This window comes from Epinephelus fuscoguttatus, linkage group LG6 (assembly GCF_011397635.1).
Source record: "Epinephelus fuscoguttatus linkage group LG6, E.fuscoguttatus.final_Chr_v1".
NCBI lineage: Eukaryota > Metazoa > Chordata > Actinopteri > Perciformes > Serranidae > Epinephelus > Epinephelus fuscoguttatus.
In genome coordinates, this window is record NC_064757.1 from 29669026 (window position 1) to 29689920 (window position 20895).

General features: G+C 41.4%; 1 protein-coding gene across 1 annotated transcript in view; it reads right to left on the bottom strand.

Annotated features, from left to right (window-relative positions):
• fbxl17 (F-box and leucine-rich repeat protein 17) overlaps positions 1-20895 on the bottom strand; it is a 291099-nt gene that overhangs the window by 137654 nt on the left and 132550 nt on the right. The window lies entirely within an intron of this gene.

Sequence of the window (20895 nt, forward strand, 5' to 3'; positions counted from 1 at the left end):
GACTGGGCCAACACTTCATGACGCGGGATAACATCCAGTTTTGATGGGGATTCCCTGAGGGCTGACAGGACTGAAACTGCCTGAGTGGGATCCTGCCACAAAGGAGTAGCGCAAGAGAGCACATAAGTGAGTGAGAGAAAGGCAGGAAGAGACCTAACGCCTACCCTCTGCGTCATCATCCCTCCTCGTCTTTACTCCCAGGGGAGCTGGCTAAAAGACAGACAGGGATATGGGGCTCTTTTTCCCCCTTCATCTTTTGATAATCCCATCTTTTTTTGTGTTTGATGTTCCTCTCTATGCTCACTGAACAAATCCCCTGTCCCTGCCCCCCTAATCGCATTACCTCCTAAGGTGTAGTGCACTCTGGGTAACTGGACCTCACCAGAGCCAGCACAGTACTCCACCACGACCCAGTACTGGCTGCCAGCAAAACATGTATGCACATAGTCACATACTTGACTCCCTCTAAGACACATACAAATGAACACTTACACGCACACGCACACGCACACACACACACACACACACACTCAAAAAAAAAAAAAAAAAGAGGGAAGAGACTCCAAGTTGCCTCCAGCCAAAGCGACTGACTAATACTGTGATGGTACAGGGCCGCCAGTTGGTTCAGGCTACACACTGGCAACAGGAGCAGCATCACACCTGACTACGGCAGCACATGACCCAACTACCTCCGAGTGAGCCAGCTCAGTGCAAATCTCAGGACAGAAGCACTGATTTCTCCGCCCGTCTTTCTGTTACTGCACAAGACAGACGTGAAAAAGTGAGACAGGAGGATGAAAGAACAGAAAGAAAAAGAGGTGGGGCGGAGGGAGAGGAAGAGATGAAAAGATATGGAGCCAAAGCTGGGAGAGAAGTGTGGGTGGCGTCCAAGAGCTACTAAAATCGTTCTTCATGTGGAGCTAATAAATATAAGTGAGGTATTAAAAATGAACTTGATCAGATCAGAGAGAACGGAGCACGTAAAAGGAAAGACATAAAAGGAAGAAAACGGTGAGGCGAGTGTGGGCTCAGTTCCTCTTTCCATAGCAACACCAAAATGTTTCTCAAACATCTTTGAGAGCAAAACCTCCCCGTTTGCTATGCATGACAGTAGACAAATTGAAATCTCTTGTTGTGCAAAGTGCCAGAAAACACCTGAATGATCAAAGCTGAAATAAGCACAGTTTTGAGAGAAATAACCTAAATAAACAGGGGGGGGGGGGGGGGTAATGAGGAAATGTTTGGTTTTCTTACCTGGATTTGATGCAGCAACATCAGCAGAAACATGAAAAAGACAAAGAGAGACACAGAGGTTACTTAAATGTTTATACAAACAGGCTAATATAAATATTCATAAGTGTGTGTTGATGTGTTTCCAGCCTCCCTGCCTGACTGTCTGTCCATTGGGAATATTTGTTCCATCTTGCCTTGTGTAAACATGACCATGAAAACCTCCCCTGATTTTGAAGTCTGTATGAAAGTTGGCGATTCACAATCACACTTAACCAAAGCGCTCGCCACACAGGAAGAAATACTTTATTTTGTAGAACAGTGCTTGTGTCTTAAAAGTGAGTGATTTATTTCCAGTTGCCATCACTCTATGTGTTGGTGCGTTCTGTGTACAGTCCAGCACACTGTAAGAAACGAAAAAAAAAAGAGTTTGGAGCTTAATACTGATAACACAGGAGGCTGAGTAAAGGCATAAATGTGCATAATAATGAGAAAACACCAAAAAAACAGATTAAGTCTGTTTCCAGTCAAATAGTGTTTGAGGTAAACTGCAGGATTATGTCAAAATACATCTCTGCCATTACTGAAGCTGTTCTAAAACTAATTTTGACATGTAACTTTTTCACAGATTCACTCTGGTTTGGCGTGTCACCTCGCTATGTTTGTGTTTTCTCAGTGCTGTGTCTTTTTGTTGCCTGCTGTTTAAGTTCTGGTACCTGGGGTCTCGTTTACAAAACAATGCGTAGGATCCAGACTAATAGCAACGTACGAGGTGTAGAACAGTAACAGGATCTCTTATTCATACTTTCTGGACTTGTCACAATCTTAATAATTATTGGACATTGATTTTAATACGTTTTCTGTGGTTTTCGGAGTCAAACTTACCCCTTCCCCGCTAGTTGCAATTTTCAGAGTAGTTCCAGAGAACTTACCTCCTCCTAGATACTACTCAAATGCTGTTGCCTTTGCCTCCTGAATTGCTAGATGCCTTATACTTACTAAGTGGAAGCAGGAGGCTTCTGGAGACAGTAAGGTGTACGCTGGGTGGCTCTACAGGTAAACTTAACAGGACAAAGCAACCATTTCTGACATATATAAAAACACTAAAACTGTGTACCAGGAGTGATTGCTCTAAGACAAAAGGGAGGCTGAACTTCCCCTAAAATTTCCTAGAAGAAATGGTCAAATATGCACTATTGAATTTACATTAAAATAAGAATTTACACTGCATTTAACGTGCGCTAGGATGCATTTAAACGTCAGCTGTTTATCCCCAGTTTTCAAACGCGACCTCCCTGTCATACATTCTCGTGTCAGCACAGTGGACGCGGAGCCTCCAAGCATTTCTATGAGACAGCGCTGAGCAGGTTTTTTTCATGCAGCAAAGTGAGACGGTCATTGGATAAATGCGACAAAATCGTCACTTCCAAGGAGGCTCAGCTTCCCTGGGACCCAATGGAGCAGTAGGCGGGAGAGGACGCTCGCAGTATGCATGATGATTGGAGGAATTGTCTATAAGGCTGAACCCCTTTGTGATTGACAGCGCTTCGCATTTCGAGCTCAGTCCTATGCAGATATTTGTGAGTGGAGTCTTCTGACAGAGTGCCGTCCAGAGTTCCTTATTTCCATAAGCGATATAGCTCATTTTCACCGTTTGTACAGTACAATTCAGGTGTTTAAACTCATCTGAAAATCTTTGAGGTGTGTTTTGCTGTGGTTCTATGGCATGAGTGTAGTTGAAAATCAGCTTCAACTAAATGTTCCTTTTATAAGTTACTGCCTCGCTACAATATGACAAATTTTATAATGTAAACTTAAAGTGAGCTTCCCCTGTTTGAAAGACCAGCAGCCGTCACTGCTGTGTACGTACGGACAGAAGACAAAAATAGCTTGTACCAAAAAATATTCAACAATTTCTACAATCAGGCTTCCAGCTTCCTGTCTCTGTGCATGTGTCAAAGTTTCTCACATCAAGTCTGTTTTCACAGATCACAACTTTTGCATGGGAAGTGGCGTAAGTACACTGCCATACACTTACAATGGGTTATAAGTAATGATTGAGAGGAATTATTTCTGTATGAGTCTATACATTGTTTTTATTATACAGAAAATCCTGTATAGTTTATCTTTAAATAACAGTATGTGTCTAAACATTAAGTCAACCAAAAGAAGTTCCAAACATGCACACGACTGTTGAGCCAACTCTATGCGATGTTATTTTTCTTTCCAAAGTAATCTGAGTGTGTCATCACCACTAATTTCACAAGAACATATTAATGAGAAACTCCTACAGGTACAGTGAACTGAAAGGTTGGGAGATAAACAACTAATTAGAAGAGGTTCTGAGTGTCACCCTAATTGATGTTTGGTAAAGACGAAGCCACCACCTCTCCACTTTTCAAAACATTTTAAAAACCAAAACATGTTGACGGCCAATGTGACCTGCGAGACCAGATTAAATCAAAAACTTCTCACAGGCACAGAAAGAGGTTGATGAACAACGGGGACAAGGTGCGAGATGTCAAAACTATAAACAACAATCATGCCGGTGACAGCTACTGTAGGAGGGGACGAGGCGTGGAAACTACTGATGCACACAAACAGGCGAAAAGCACACTCGCACAGCCAGACAGGGGGAAAGCACATGCTCACTGACACACAGAGGCAAACACACACACACACACACACACACACTCGCACACATGCAATCACACAACAACTCTCTGTTGGCTTTCAAAACAAAGGTATTAATCATCATTACACACATACACACAAACGCAGAACACGGGTGGGCCGGGGGTTGGTGTGCCTTCGGGACTCGTCAAAGAGACACACTGACACCTCAGTGCAGCCTTTACTGCTGCTGTCATAGCAACCAAGGTCAAGTGGTCTAAAGCTGTGCGTGCGCGTGCATGAGAAGGAATTGTAACACGCTCCCAGAAGAACTGGTAGGAAATAATGAGCTAGTCGCTGTCAGGATGGAGAAGGAAGACAACACAAATCCCTCAGCTGAGCAGTACGGTGCTACCTGTCTACACCTACAAGCAGCTACACACCCCATAATATTTCACCAGACAAGACTGTTGAGCGACAATTAAGCCTCCAAACAGTACTCAACAAGCTGGAGCTGAAGGTTGCTAGTTATACGCCGGCTGATGCTATTCCCACAGATTTCCACAACACAACGTCTGCATTAAATTCAAGGCCTATGACACCTGTGGAGCAGAGGAAGAAATAATGAATGTAAAGCAGGGTGTTACGGCGGTGTTTCCGAGCCAAGGTGGAGCGGCACCTGGGTCCTGAAGCATCTTGTCTCATGATCACTTTAGTGAGTAGATGAAGGCCTCACAACAACACCCACACTCATTAAATATATATATCATGTGCTGTGTGAGACAGCATCACTGTATTTTTCCCCTGGCGATTAAGGTTTTATTTCATTTTATTTCAGAAGTGCAATAATTTTTTATGTTTGTGGGGGCGGATTTTGTTTCAGGCAAGCTGGCCGGGCTACCTCAGCTATAAAACACTGTGGGAAACTGTGGGTGATTTTTTAATCTTTAAACCCCCCACCAAGCCTAAACAAACTAAATGCACATGAAACTATCTCATGATGATTAAAAGTTTGCAAATTATAAGCCATTATTGTTGATTTGACAGTGAAGAGCTGACAGGATATGACAGGAAATGGGCAAATGGGATCCACGGATTTCCAGCCAGACTCGACCTGAGGTCATGGCAATTACAAGGTAAGCACCTTAAACCCCATTGGCTATCAAGGCACCCCCTTCTTTCACATATTTAAGCCTCAACCTCTTTTCACACATGCACTGCAATCTTTAACCTATCTAGAGCTTACTTGGAGGAGCTGTATGTGGGAACGCAAATGTCTGACTCAGTTGGATCAGACTTTTAATGGACTTTTAACCTGCCAGCTCATGGGTGAAAAGAGCAGGTAATCATCCGGAGAATTCACAGTGAATGAGTGGGCCTGTTGATGACCTCTGTATCATGGGCAAACATTCAAAAGTGAAGAAGAAGGGTCATTTAAAGACACCAATGAAAATGTCTAAATGTAGAGATGACTTCTGTCTGGAACTTCTGTAGGTGAAGGCCAACGTGGAAATCATCAGACAATTCAATGAATGGCAAGAGATTCAGATGTTTAAGATCAAATTATGAACCAGCTATGGAAACAAAACACCAGTTTCCACAGTGCACTTTATGTCTCCTGCACACTACCCAGGTGTCACCCCCTGCCTGAACCAAACAGAGCATTTTCGGTATGAAAGAATTTGTCTGACGTGAAGAATCTCATTTGTGAGGAAAACGGCATCAACCTATCTCTTTTTGTCTGAAATCATTTTACTTTTATTCCTTTTAGTTTTCACTTTAGTCAAGCTCTGCTACCAGCTGGGTCTGAAATTAGCACCTGCCAGCTGCAGGTAAATTGTTGGCAGTGGCAGGTAAAATCGCCAGGACATCCGCCATTTTGACAGAAAGAGAAAATACAAAACAGACAGAAATGTTCAATAAGTTTAGCACGCAATGGGGACAGAGTTACACATTTGACAGTCGCTCACAACTGCTATATGAAAGCAACGCTACTTGTAACAGGGTCATTTGTGCCAAGATTCATTTACCTGCTGCACCAATCACAAGTTTCTGTGCATCAAATCTATAAAACTCAGTGACATCCAAAGACATCTGGCTTGAACTGAAGCTGACTTCTGTAATTGCTGCACTTTTCTGGACTATTATTGCAACTGGCGCTGCAATTTTTCACATCGCTGTAAAGCACTGTCACATGTATAATGACGCAGCTCGGCCTCCGTGATAGTTTGGCGATCACATTATATAGTTAACTGTTGCCAATGCTGTTCATTGCCATTCTCTAAATGAACCCTGATGATGTTATTCATCTTATTTAGTTATGTTGCTGTGCTTTTTAGAAGTAATGGATTTGAGCCTTATTGAGTTTATTCCTTATTGACACTCCCCTACAGTAATGAGGGCAGTATTCTCCTCATCTTCTCATCTTTATAATGATTACTCTTAATTCCCTTCATTGTACATTTCATGCCATACTGTGAAAGTTCTCTGTTTATTCCCTTTATTGTAGTAACCACATCACATAGGGATATTCTAGCCAACCAACAATAAATGAGTGACATGTCATTTAGTGTAGGAACTGGATTTATTACCCATCACCTTCTTTCCTTTTCTTGCCGTAAAACCTGTGGAGATTGAACATCCATAAAGCCAGCACCTCAGGGTTTTTTCATTCATCATCACTGAGGTCACACGCCTGGTGCGCAGTAAACCAACACCTCTTTTATACTTTTGGTTGGAGAACCTCATTCACTGTAGCTGGAGTTCACCAAATTCAAAGCTGCACACACATACATACATGACCACTTATCATTGTCTCAACTTCACCAGCTACCTCACACATCAATATCGTCTGAAGGAACAGACTGACAGCTGCTGGTGACCGGAGCAGAGAAGAAATTACCAGTAAAGTTGTCAAGTTCATATGAACTGAAATGTACTGACTGTAAGGTTTTTTCTGTAATTATAATGAACATTGACTGACACCATTCTTCACACTAAATGAAATACTCTATGTTTTTCCTTTACTTAATACAAATATTTCAAAAGTGCCAGAGGAACTTTCTGACTGCAGACAAAAAGGGAAAAAAAAAACTTGCCTGCCACAGTGAAAGGCGGGAAAAAAGTTAATTTCAGACCCCGACTACAAGGTAGGAGAGGCACAAACTTCATAAAATTCATATTAAACACCATACTAACCTTCCACTGAAGAACACCCCTTGACAAAGAGAAACCGATTCAGACATCCTTCATGCACAGACTAAACACAATGTCAATGATGACTTTGTGCAGAGGATTTGAAGAGGGAGCTTTTGAAGTGCAGCTCAGTGGTTTGAAGTTCAACACTCTCTTCCATCTAGTCCAATTTATTCTTGTTTCAGTCACTGAGGCATCAGTATCCTGACTCCAAACACAGTGCCTGTCAGAACTGTTGTAATCTTCACTGGAGTGGTGTCACTCCTAACACAATCTGTCACAATCCACTGAAGAGGCGTAAAAGTGAAAAACAATACTCCCTCTTTTTCCTCATTTATGATTAAAAACATGAGCTAAAGGCCGTCATTACAAGCACAGCCTGTCTAAAATGTACACATGCTGGGATCTTGGGTGCAAATAGATGCTGTTTGTAAATGAATAATGACTTGAAAAATATTTTGAAATCGCACAAAACATGCACACAAGTCACTCACTCACTTTGACACAAGTATTGAAAACCATGTAAATGACTAAGCAGAAACACACATATAAGCACATATTCACAGGAGTACAAACGAGTAGATGGTCACAAACGCAAACACAGTCAGACAAATAGTGTCTGTGCCTGAGAGCTGAGTCACAGATCCAGGCCAGTTGGTGGCTTTGATCCCACTGGCTGCAGATCATCCTTTTGTTGTTGAACAAATACCCAAGGCCTTACAAAATAATATGAAATGACTCAACAGATTTTCTTCCAAAAACAACATCTTGACCCAAGCTGTGGCATTAGCTATGGACACAATATGTACTAGTTCTTAACAACAAGTTTTCTGACAGGTTCATACTCAGCCCTCTTTTTATGTTTGATTCCACTGGATTCAATTTCACGTCTCTCGTCTTTTAAATTTATTTGCTTTCACTATGTTGCATCTTCTTTCAGTTTTGCTGATGACACCCGGTTTTATCTTTAAGTGTCTCGTTTTGACAAGAAAAGTACTTTTTAGGAAACCACAGATTTGCTTAATGGGTTATCTGAGCCAAGCAGCCATTTGCTCACCAAAGCCGTCAGCCAAACATTGTACACATGTACAAAATGACCTGAAAGAAATTGTTCTGTCTTTCTTTTGTTCAATTATACAGTTTAGCAACAAGCAAGAAATCATTCTAGGTACAACATGAGCTGCTCTTTCTTGATGATGATGAAATGAGATGAACTGAGGGGTGAATCAAAATTAATAACATATCTTTATTCTGCTACTGAATCTTAAAAACCTTGAATCACAGTAGAATAGTGTAACTTCAACCCTTGTAAACATGTAATTTAATCATCATGACTTCAATAAAATCTGTAAAAAGAACAACAAAGCACAGTAGGACAACAGTCCTGGTGTGAACATTGATGTATGAAATATAAATATAAACTGATCTCTGGTCAGTGCTGTAACAAATTACACAAACAGAAGTGCACACGGACTAATATGGCTCTGCCACTCTAAAATACTTAGACAACTCAAAGGCTTGTTACTTACCAGACATTTATTTATTTGTGGCAGCCCGATGCCGCCAAAACATCTGCCGCCACAGGTACATTTTCTATTTTTGGAGCTGGACTGTTTATTAGGATCATTGTTGAAATATACATATATATGTTCATTCATTCATTTTCTGTAACCGCTTATCCTGTTGGGGGTCGCTGGGGGACTGGAGCCTATCCTAGTTGACACTGGGCGAGAGGCAGGGTACAGCCTGGACAGGTCGCCAGACTATCACAGGGCTAACACATAGAGACAGACAACCATTTTCACACTCACATTCACACCTATGGGCAATTTAGAGTCACCAATTAACCTGCATGTCTTTGGACTGTTGGAGGAAGCTGGAGTACCTGGAGAAAACCCACACTGACAATGGGAGAGCATGGACCCGCAAAAACATCCAAATTAAGAGAGGAGACACACGCATTCCAGTTGTCAGCTATTGCCACACATAGACTCTAACTCTGCGGAAAACACTGAACATGTTAACTGTTCTGGTTTCAACTTCCAGACTGTGTTCAGGAAGCATTCAGACTCTCTGCTCTGATCACCAACACCTCTATACATCTACCATAAATGTCTCACTCACCACACACTCGCTACAGCACGCAAGTAAAACTGTGGACTGCCCTGAAAACCAGCCATGGCCATTTTCACATGCTAGTACAGTGCAGAAAGCATCCAAATCATGCATGAGGCATTTTTCTTTATCTATATACTTAATGTATACGGGTAGACTGAAACACATTTGAGTTATAATAACATTAACTATACAAGAAAAGTTGGCTGGGTATTCGCTTATGTTTCTGTCTGCCAAGCTGTCTCAGTCTGTCTCATTATTTCCCTCCTCCCTGTTATGATACAGTACATTAAAATGCTTAAGGACCTACACCAGTATAAGAGCCTGAATACATGAAGACTTAAAGCTGATGGAATGTTTGCTGAAATATGCTTCCATCATGACACTGGTCACTTCTTAATGCTAGTGCTGAAACCTGACAAAAAAGAGCATCTGATCTCCTGTTGACCTCTCTCTCAGACCTCTTCCCATCTTTGTCATACCTGTTAATGTTAATTTGCGCTCTCAATCTCTCTTTCTTTCCCTCTCCATCTTCCCCTTTTTGTGTCTGTATTACTCAGCCAGTGTCTCCGTCTCTCCTCCTCTGGTGTCTTAATTGCAGGAACTGGAGACAAATTTGACCTTTTCAGTGTAATCATCCCTTTGGCTCCATTAGATCTACACCCCGGGCCCAATCACCTGCACACACACACACTCAAGCACACCTCGATAAAACACCCCACACACCACCAGAGGTTAATCACAGAGTGAAAGTAGCTACATCCAGGGACGTGATAATCATCCATTCCCTCTGGATACTCTCACCGTCTCCTCTGTGCCCTGCAAAGGCCTTCAGCTGCTACTAAAGCAGCCGAGGAAAAACTGCAGAAATATCCCATCAGCGGTCATACTATATAGGCGTTTTTTTTTTTTAACCTCCTCACAGCAGTGTGGCACCACATATGGGTTGTGATGGAAATTCAACACACAGAGAGGAATGCTTGTTATGAATTACAATGACAGGGTGTTTTTGTGACTAGCGGTGTTCATTTTCAGATGATAAAATCAGTTACGTCTTTATGCGTGTTGGCAGGTGTTAGTATGCACTTAAAGCTACGCTGTGAAGCAAAGGTGGGAATGCTGACACTAGATACGATGTATATTTTTCTACACCATGGCAAAATGAAAGGAGTTTTTTTTCTTATTGTGATGTGATTTGATCAAGTGAACTTTTTTTTAGAATGGTGTTAAGACTTAATTTTCAGTACAAGTGTCTGTTCTCTTTTGCCTCTAAATTAAAGGAGCAGCATGTAGGATTTTGTGGCATCCAGCAGTGAGGATTGCAGATTGCAACTAGCTGAAACTTGCACGTGCTGAGCATGGACTCCCAGTTAGGATTCAATCAGCATTTATTGTTCAGGAGGTTTTTACTGGGAGCCAAATTATCTGCAGAGGTCTCTTCCTTTTCAAAACGAACAAATCAGGGGTCTCATGTATAACTGCTGCGTACGCCACTTCCAATGCAAAAGGCATGATCTATAATAACAAACTAGATGGGAGAATGTGTGCCCCTGTAGGGAAACTCTGACCCATGCACAGTCATTTCAGAGACAGGGGAAATCGGCTACGCAGATGGTGAGGTGGTGAATTTAAGACAGATTGTACAAATAAAATGTGAGAGACATCATTATTCACATAATGATGTCTGTTACACATTAAATTTCGCCTCAAGGTACTTACTGTAAGGATGCACTTTCAATCCAGCCATTTAATTTGTGCTTGTGCTAGTGAGCACCTTTCAGTTGTAAAAATTATAAGCCAACTTGAATCTCACACTGAATTGCACTCATTATTTCATTAGCTTTGTCTCACCATCACATTCATGCCCCCGAGCAGAAAGGAGAGGAACGGACTATGACACCACAGCTGTTGAAATGCGTACATCAGATAGCATTAAATAATTGCGAAACTGAGCACCATCACTCATCAGTAATCAAAATCTGCCAACTACACATGGGCATATTGGATATCGGCAAAAAATCCGATATCGTGTATCCCAAGTTTTTGCGTATAAAATTGCTGCAGTGGCATCATGGTGGCAGCAGCACACACTCTAGTCAGCTTGCATGTATCTTCACCACCTGCACATATGGATTGTGTAATTAAGTGAAGTCTGGAAATAAAGCCTCTGACAGCTCTCACACAATCATCACACTCCACATCCTCACATTGAGTCCTAAACATAACGGAGATCTTCACAACAAAAATAAATACCACCTCTCAAACTTTCATCTCTAAATGATACCTCACAGTAGGGGACACCTCAAAATGTCGCGATCATTTTTGGCACAGTGTGAAACAATCAGTCTGATTGCTGTAAATATAAACACTGCGGTGACACTCAGATGTTGGCATGATCCACCGTACAAACCCATTGATTAGCAGGCTCGATTCTATGCATCAACATTCACAAGGTCCATCCACTGACCATTTATGGTTGAATGTGGGTGTGTAGAGGGCGGGATATGAGGTGAATCCACATGCAGACAATTCCAATCTGATTTAGGATTCATAAAGAAAAATTGCACACAGGTAAGTGCATGCATGGTTTTATAAATTAGAATTTTTAGTATGGATCCTACACACTGTTTTTTATATATGACCTCAGGTGATTAAAATTGATAAAAACACTGAATGAAGTAGTTTTAAATTACCAATCACTGGTTTTCAGGCGCTGTTCTGCTTGCCACAGACGGGCCCCTAGCCCAGAACCTGTGTGCTTACCTTCTGTCTCTGATAACTAAAGCTCAAGACGTTTAGGAGGTTTTCACTAAGAGCCAATCAACCTCAGAGGTCTCTTTCTCTCCAAAGTAAATGGAACCTGTGTTGTTTTTTTCCAGTCACTGTTCAGCTCCCCGCAGAGGGGCTACTAACTACAGCCCACAACGTGAAAAGCCTTATCTAGAGCCAGTGTTTGGTTTGTCCTATCTGGGCTACTGTAGAATCATGGCAGATATAATGTTTATAAATTAGATATATGATATATTTGAAGTATGGCTATTGTATCACTGTTTCTCTCTCTACGTACTTTATGGAGTTCTTAATTATTTCTGAATGTTTTTATCACCCTGAGCAGTTTAATTTGTTTACCACACCTGCCATCACAGAGCTTGTCAGTGTATTGGTGTACATGATGTGTAAATATGGGTGTGGTTTCTGTATTTTGAAACATTCTGACCCGGCACAGATTCAAATAGGATCGAAACGTTGTCATTAAACTTTTGTGGCATGGAGTAAGCGTGCAGCTATTACCTTTTTTTCTTCATTGATGCTGTTTTCTGACAGCCTTGCAACTACGTGATGTGTGTACTGTATAATTACTCTCCTTCAAATGCTGATACACTGCCATCGTCCAACAAAACCTTTAATGGCTTTCTTAAAGCCACAATGATGGCTTGTAAATGAAATATCAGCTAAAAGACAAGAAGAAGAAATGATGTGCTGCCGTGATTTCAAACTCTGTCAAAAGTTGTTCCACTGAAAAGGAAAATATGCTCGGCCTGGAGAGACAGCGAAGGCCAGATAGAGTTAAAAGGAGAAAAGGACAAGGGTGTCTCCTGACGTGCCTGAGGACGACCGGTGACATGGACAATATTAGCCTTCCACTCACATTACCTCACACTAACAGTGATTAGATTTACAGCAGACACACATGCAACTGATGAACACATGCACATGCTCACCAGAGAGCAAACAGGCGCTCACATTCCTACATCAACACACACCATCTTAAAACAGGCAGGGAAATGCACAGTGACCGACACACACTCACACACATCCCATCAATTAGGAAAGAGCCATCCAGTGATCAGTAAAAGCTGACTTCCAGCTATTAGTTGAGACAGCGCGTTACGGATTGTGGCTGCTCCTCTGCCTTAACTCAACCTTTCTTTTTTCATTCTGTCTTTTTAAGAGGGGGCAGAATAATTAATTACTGGTATCATTCCAATAAAGCCATTAGCAGTCACTACATTTGTTCATTCTCTCAGTCGACCCTTCTCTCTCTCTCGTCTTTCCCTTCGCTTCCCTCCGTCTCTCTCCCTCTCTGTGATAGATGAACGTGCTTGAAAGCAGCTGTAATGCAGGATAGCTTTTAGGCAAAAAAAAAAAAAGAAACAGCAAAGCACTCCAAATTGAAAATAAAAACAGGCCTGCCACAACAAAGTAGACCAGGGTTATGAAAAACAACAGCAGCACGTCACTGCTGGAGTCCTTCTGTGCCCTCGATCTCTGGATGTGGCCATAATCAACAAACCCTATTTTGGATTTCCTGTATCCTCTCTGTAGATATGTTGGGCTGTAACATTAGCAGACATACTTGGAAAAACATGTTAAAATAAGATGAATGAAAATGTGCATCCCAGTTTCATACGATCACACCGAAAATTATTTACGATATTTAGGTCTTCTAATCATAAACAAAATAGGATCGGTGGTTCGGTGCGGCTTCTGCAGTGATGCAGGCACTTGCGCCAGACCGTTGAGAGAGACGGGTATAGAGATAGGGTAAGGAGCTCGGACATCTGGAGGGAACTCGGAGTAGAGCCACTGCTCCTTCGTGTCAAAAGGGGTCAGTTGAGGTGGTTCGGGCATCTGTTCAGGATGCCACTTGGGCGCCTCCCATTAGAGGTGTTTCAGGCACGTCCCACTGGTAGGAGGCCCTGGGGCAGACCCAGAACACACTGGAGGGATTTCATATCTAATCTGGTCTGGGAACACCTTGGGGTCCCCCAGGAGGAGCTGGAAAGTGTTGTTGAGGAGAGGGACATCTGGGGTGCTTTACTTGGCCTGCTGCCCCTGTGACCCCGCCCCGGATAAGCGGATGAAAATGGATGGATGGACACAAAATACGAAATGAGCACAGTTTCAAATATGTAACCATGACCAGAAATGAAGGCAGTGATGTAAAAAGTACCCACCAAGCTACTGCATCTTAATCAGCCTCTTTCAATCAGCGTAATTATTAGAGGTTTGTGGGGTTTCCTGGTAGCCCAGTGGTTTAAATGCATACCACATAACCACAAGAGCCCTGATCTGATGCTGGCCAGGGATACTTATTACATGTCGACCCTTCTCTCTCTTCCATGTTTGCTGTCTGAATCTCAACCGTTGCTATCCAACACAAGGCAAAACGCCAAAAACATAATAATTTTAAGTGAAAACAGTTCTTCTTTTCCCTGAAACAATAATCTAAGTATATATTTATTCAGCTCTTTCACTGCCAGGAGATGGACACTGATCTGTTTTTGCTCCACTTAAGCAAAAACTGTTGCAATAACTGTTTAAATTTTCCCCAAAGATAAAGGAGTCAGCTTAATACAGTGAAAACACAGTTTCTTTTTCTGTTGGTTTCTCATAGTTGAATGTATTGATTTTGTTGACTCAAAGTATTAATATCAAGGGCACAGCCATACAATCTGTGCAGGGCAAAAGCCTGATCAATTAAGTCCTCATTTATTATTCACATCCTGTTAATTTCCCCAGCTGTGGAGGGCAGGCCTGTTATGAAGTTACATTATGAAAAGTATATAAAAAGAAAGAGAGGGAAAAAACTGACAGGAGCCCTATGTAAAGTATAGACAGCGATCATATCCTTTGGAGTATTAAAACATAATATTACAATATATTCTAAATCGTTCGTGCTGCAAATAATGACAAAACCACTGCACCTGTGTGCTGTAAAATGGAAAAAAAAAAAACAAAGTTACATCTATATGCTGATTCCTCATTTTCTCCCTGTTCTCACTTTCCCTGAGGACGTTGTGTGATAGCGTACGCTCCATAATGGCCCAGTGCGCTGCAGCTTTTAGGGGTAAATTGATGTCAGTGACATCGTTGTAAGTTTGCATAAAACCGTGGGAAGACGAGCAGAAGAAAAAGTTATGCTGCCGGGTTTGAGAGCAAATTGACAGCAGCCTGAGCTATCTAGCGCCTTTCAGATCCTCAAACCCATGCTAACCTTTCTGCAATCACTGTCCAGCATGTTGGATATAGCTTTGAAGCAGCCTACACTAGCAGCTCCAGGCTGTGAACACACCACTCCATGTGCTCATACCTCAGAGTACAGTAGTAGAAGTTTTTGAAACACAAACGAGGGGGAAAAAAAAGCATCTATCAATTTCTGAGATTAATGAATATATACAATAGCATCCTGAAATATTTTTAAATTAATTTAAACTATGGAAATTTGATTTTCCTATGTTACTGACGATTACTTAAATACATAGAATTATGCAAATGAACCACAACTCTGCGTGAATGAAATGAGTTTGGATTAGAGCTTTGCTCCTTCGTTTTATGTTGCAGGATGAAAAGCAATAAGATGAAAAGTGTCACACAGCCAACAGAATTAATGAAGCACCTTGACTCGCTGCAGAAATGCATGGTTTCCAAAGTTTCGGGTCAGCCAAACCACTTACAGCACAATGGGGTGCAACATCAAACTGTGATGCAACATCTGTCAATTTCAGATTCTGGCGCAGATGGGTGGGAGACTATAGTCACGGGAATCTTGTTCTGCTGCTTAGCGACCATGCGATGAATCAATAAAGAGAAACATCTGAGGTAGAAGTTTACGATTCATGGGTAGCCGTGGATCATGTGAAAGAAGTTTAGCTCACGCTGAGTCTTTCAGGCCACATTCCTGTTCTGAAGCTGACTTCATGTTGGATTATGTGATTTAATTGTGGCTTAGCTGAACACGTTTTGTGCCCATGTTTTCTAATAAAAACAGACTAGGGTTAATCACCATCCAACATTTCACCAGTGACCACAGTGAGACAGCAATGACAACAGATGATGCAGCAGAATTTAATCTGAAACCGATCATCTCGAGAGTCAACACAGGAGGAGGCAACAGCTTGAGTTTGTTAACACTCGTCCAAACTGTTGGTACTGGGAGACAACTCCCCAGTTTTCAGCTCCAACCAGATACATTTGTCAAAGTTTGGACGCAGGGTGATCTTTTCATTAAGAGGAGATCTGTGCCCTGACATTTACAACAGCCGTTAAAATGAAGATGTATTACATATTTCACAAGGTGGCAAAAATGGCATCCATTCCTCTGCCTTACCATCTCCCCCTCTCTCTCCCTCATGAAATGTTGTACAGTTAGTGGCTTATTAATTTAAAGTGTACTGCATCAGCCTATCCTAGGTGAATATGCTAATCAACAATTTTGAGGGCTGATGAAGTATTTTACGAGAGGCTGTAAAAGTATTTTTGGGAAATTCACTGTCAGGTTCAATTGCTCAAAGTGACTATCCAAGGAGAACCATATCTCACCCAGTATATTAAAGAGGAAGTGGACTGATTTAAGAGGCAGATTCAAGGCACCATACTGTTGTTACAATTGAGTTATCAGTGACAGGGCTTTTATCAAATGTAGACCCTACATTTTATATGGAGATCAAGTTCTCAAGTACAATTTTTGACAGTATAACTATCAAAAAATAGAAAAGGCTGCTCTCAAAGACCTCGTAAGGTTTTACATTATAAAAGCATAACCTCAAACCACCCCTTAAGTTTAATTTATCATTTTTTGACATTAAATTGGCTTTACTGCTGGATTTTCCATTTAATCTGGAGGTTTAGCTGTTTTATAAATTTGATTTATTGTCTTCATTGTTGCCGTATTTAGGCATGGTCAAGCGTAAGTTTACTAATGTGACAATCCACACTGTCCATCTGTGAGTACATTTTATTATCAAAATAAAAAGAGCTGAGTACACCATGTGCATGAGCCACTTTCTCATTATAACAAATGTGCACTGCTTTACAATTAATTTTGATTTTATGTGAAATAGGGATGTCAACAGTTAATCGTTCATGGTTCCCAATGAGCAAGCAGCTAAAATTTGAGCCCTCCTTATAGCATTGTTACCTATGTGATCACTGTTAGCACCCCTAGCAGCGTCTGCACAGCCAGTGGTGCAACTGTAGTTAATAATGCTCAGCCCGTTCTCATCTTGCCTCAAATAGCCTTGTTTTGTCATTGATGTCAGTGTCAGACAACAACGGACAGGGGCAACTCTTCGCAGCGGTATGATACCGGTGGACTAACAACCCAACTTGTCAAATACCGCTGCTTTGTCAGTGGACGTTGGCGTACCAGATACAGACGCACAGAGGCACCCTTCGTGGCGGTATGATACACACTAGGCTGCGTCAGTTTGATGGGTCAAACAAACTCCGGACTTTCACCCAGGAGGCAGCTGTTCGTTTCCCGTGTGAAACCAAAAGTCAGTGGCATTATGTTGATAAAGTGTGTTAGTATATGTAGCATGCAAAGCTAGCCAAACCATGATGTTCTTTTCTAAAGCTGACTAAAACCGACTTTTGATGCCTAAACCTATAGAAATAAAGCTAAAAATGAAGTGTTGCACCTACATTATAAGTTAATTAAAAAAAAAAAAAAAAAAAGACTGTGTGCATGTAATGAGCAGAAACTGTACATTTCCTGTTAAAAAGAAAGCATATTTTGAAAAGACACAACTCACGTAGCAAACGTAAATAGACACGTTATCCCTGATTGTCCAATACAGATGCAGGGGGGTACCTAGTGCATCACAATATGATTTGTAGGTCCACCAACAAAGTGGAGATATTTGACGAGTTGGAATAAGAATGGATTGCAATACTAAGGATTTTTGCAGCTCATAATAAAGCTGCTACTCATCGGGCTACCTGGGGCACGGGAGAGGTGCCACCATGTTTCCGCCATTTGTGTGATTTTGTTTGTTTGTTATTTTCCCTAAAAAATCTACCCGTTGGTTGGTGTTGGGCTGTCGAAAACAAAATTTATTGACACTGACATCCCTAAAGTGAAACCATGAGCCTAAATCTGTAAGTGTTCATGTTTATGCATGTTTGATGGTTTCCCTGCACTCAATTTTAAATCTGCACTTAATATTTTAACATTTCTTGGTCATGGTTAAAGTGTTTTAGACAAAGAACAGAGCTGATGCACCACAACGACATGTACCCTGACATTAGTGAGAAGGCAAAGTCAAACAGGATTAAACCCCACTTTTATTCTGCTCTGTTCTCACTTTGATTCTACATGCGAACAAACCAAGACTGACCTCTCAACTCCTTTACTTTCTTACAATGAGGTTTCTTGTGTGATGCCGTCGTCTTCGTCTAAGCAATTTAAAAAGGCTCTTTTAAGGCTGAAAATGATTCAAGAGTCAGTTATTGCTAAGAGGTATTGCTTAAAAGGGGGTTATCAAACACTTGAGGCATGCTCCGCTATGCTGAATAACAAAACTAATTCATTGTAATGTAGCTGAAAGAGCAGAGAGACTGAGCACCAAACAAGCCTCACTGTTGTGACTCTCTCCTGATGCCCCGACATGTTACCCATAAGCCACGACATCTTTAAATATAACAGACAAGGTGCCGACAAATGAGTGAGGATAAAGACAGATATGAGACATGGGGGAGGAGGGAAAGAAGAGAATATTATACCCGCACTCTGTCCCTCTCTGTGTAAGACTTATCCTCCTGCCCACCTCATTCTTAATACCCCTCACCCTCCACGCCGTCAGCATTTATTCCTCTGAAAGGCTCTGATCGAAGAGTGATTTGCATGATTGCATTTTCCATACCTTGCATTAATAGTGCAGTAGGGATGAATAGCTAATGGCCTATCACATTTAAGTAGCCATCTCGACCAGCCATCACATTACAGCTCCTTCAATCTGCTAATGAAACAGGTCTCTCTCACATGTACTTTCTATCTCTCTAGATCCTCCTCTGTAAATACACACCTGGTCCACTTAGGTCAGGAAGACACCTGAGAGTCTAAAATAAAACATAATATGTGAATGAAAAGTTAAGGTTAAAAATTTCCATTATTACTAATCAGATCTGTGCATGCAAAGAAGTTCATTAATGAGAAAAGAATTGGGTGACCTGCCTGAAGCAGTCACAAAAGTTATATAAGAATACAAGCAGTGCTCCACATCTGTTCAGTATAATTATACTATGTATTACTATTTGGCTTCTATACTGTTTATATGTCTTTGTTTAGATGGTGGGGAAAAATCCCAGCTTCACCAAACTATACCGCTCAAATTTAGTCATATAAAAGGAGATTTACTGATCAGTCAATCAGTAGAAAATTATACTTTTGTCCTAATACATTTACAGCTTCTTTAGTGTGACAATGTGCTGCTTTTCTTGATGTAAACTTACAGTAAATTACTCAATTTACTATAATTTAACAATCTTTAGGTTTTTGACTGGTGGTTGGAAAAAACAGACATTAAAAGACACCATCTTTGGCTCTAGGAGACTATTTCTGGCAATTTTACTGACATTTCGTAGACCAGACAGTTAATTAAGAAAATAATTGTCAGATTAATGAAAACAATAACTATTCAAAGCTCTATAAATTAGTTTTAAAAAAGAGTAGGCAAACTTTTAATGTCACAAGTGTTTTGAACCATAATTAATATTTTCTTTCTCTGAAAGAAAAGTTGAGCAGGTTGTCTAAAGTTGTGTGTACATTTATATAAATGTATAAATACCCTCTGTGTGCATATTTATGTGTGTGTGTGTGTGTGTGTGTTTCAGCTTAAACTGTTTTCCTATTTGGCTAAGCAGAGTCCAAAACCTCATACCACAAGGTCATCGACGCCACACTCTATTCATATTTTTACTCTCTCTGGGTTATGGCGAGCTCTTCTAACCCGTCTCACCCCCCACCACAACCACCTTTTTACTGCCTCCCGCCAGGCCAAATTTCCGTAATCGTCTGAATCTGCTGCCAATAGATTTCCCACCAGAGTTCACGCTCTTATTGAAGATCCAGAGGATCAAAAAGGGAGATACCCTCAACACCACGGTGGATACATACACATATTACCACACGGTTGTGCATTCACACTGAAATACGCCCGCAAAATTCACACTTACTGCACATATAAATGCACACACCCGCATACACACACTGGCTAAGCTCTAGAGACCTCTTTTAATAGTGTTTGGCTTCTGGGGGATCTGACAGGACCTTGGAGCAGAGGAGAGTTTAAATAGTGATTGCTTTGACGAAAGGAAAGATGACGCCAGAGAAGGAGGGAAGGATGGAGAGAGGGAAGAGGAAAGGGAGGGAGGGAGGGAGGGAGGAAAGAAAATATGGATCCAGCAAACGGAGGAGACTGAATGGAGCGAGGGACGAAAACAGAAAAAAATGTAAGTCAGGGGGTGAGAATGTATAAGCCTGAGCAAATAGTTATTACCAGTCTCTGAAGGGTGGCGGCGTGAGCTGAATAGACTGGGACTTGGAAACCACTGTTACCGGTGGTGATAGGGGACCGCTTCACAGCCCTGCAATCTGACAAAGGCTTAGTAGGTAATGGAAGCAGACCTCCAACGGCAAAAAAACATAGGAGCTTTAGCACGCTATAAGAGCCGAGCATCAGATAAGTCCAAACCCTCTTCAAGTCCAACAAAGTAAACGTTTGAACGTCAAAGATGTTTATCGCACATGATTTGTCAAATGTGGACTAATGTAAACACCTGAACTACAGCCGCACCCGGCGACTGTGGAATATTCATTTAAAGGATGGGACAGCATATTGATTTGCGAGTGTTTAAAGAGTGTATCATTCTGCCTAAAGGCTCGCGAACAAGCTCCTTAGAATAGCGAGCAAAGAGTGTTTTGTCCTTTGGCAAGACACTAAATCTCTCCCAGCTGCC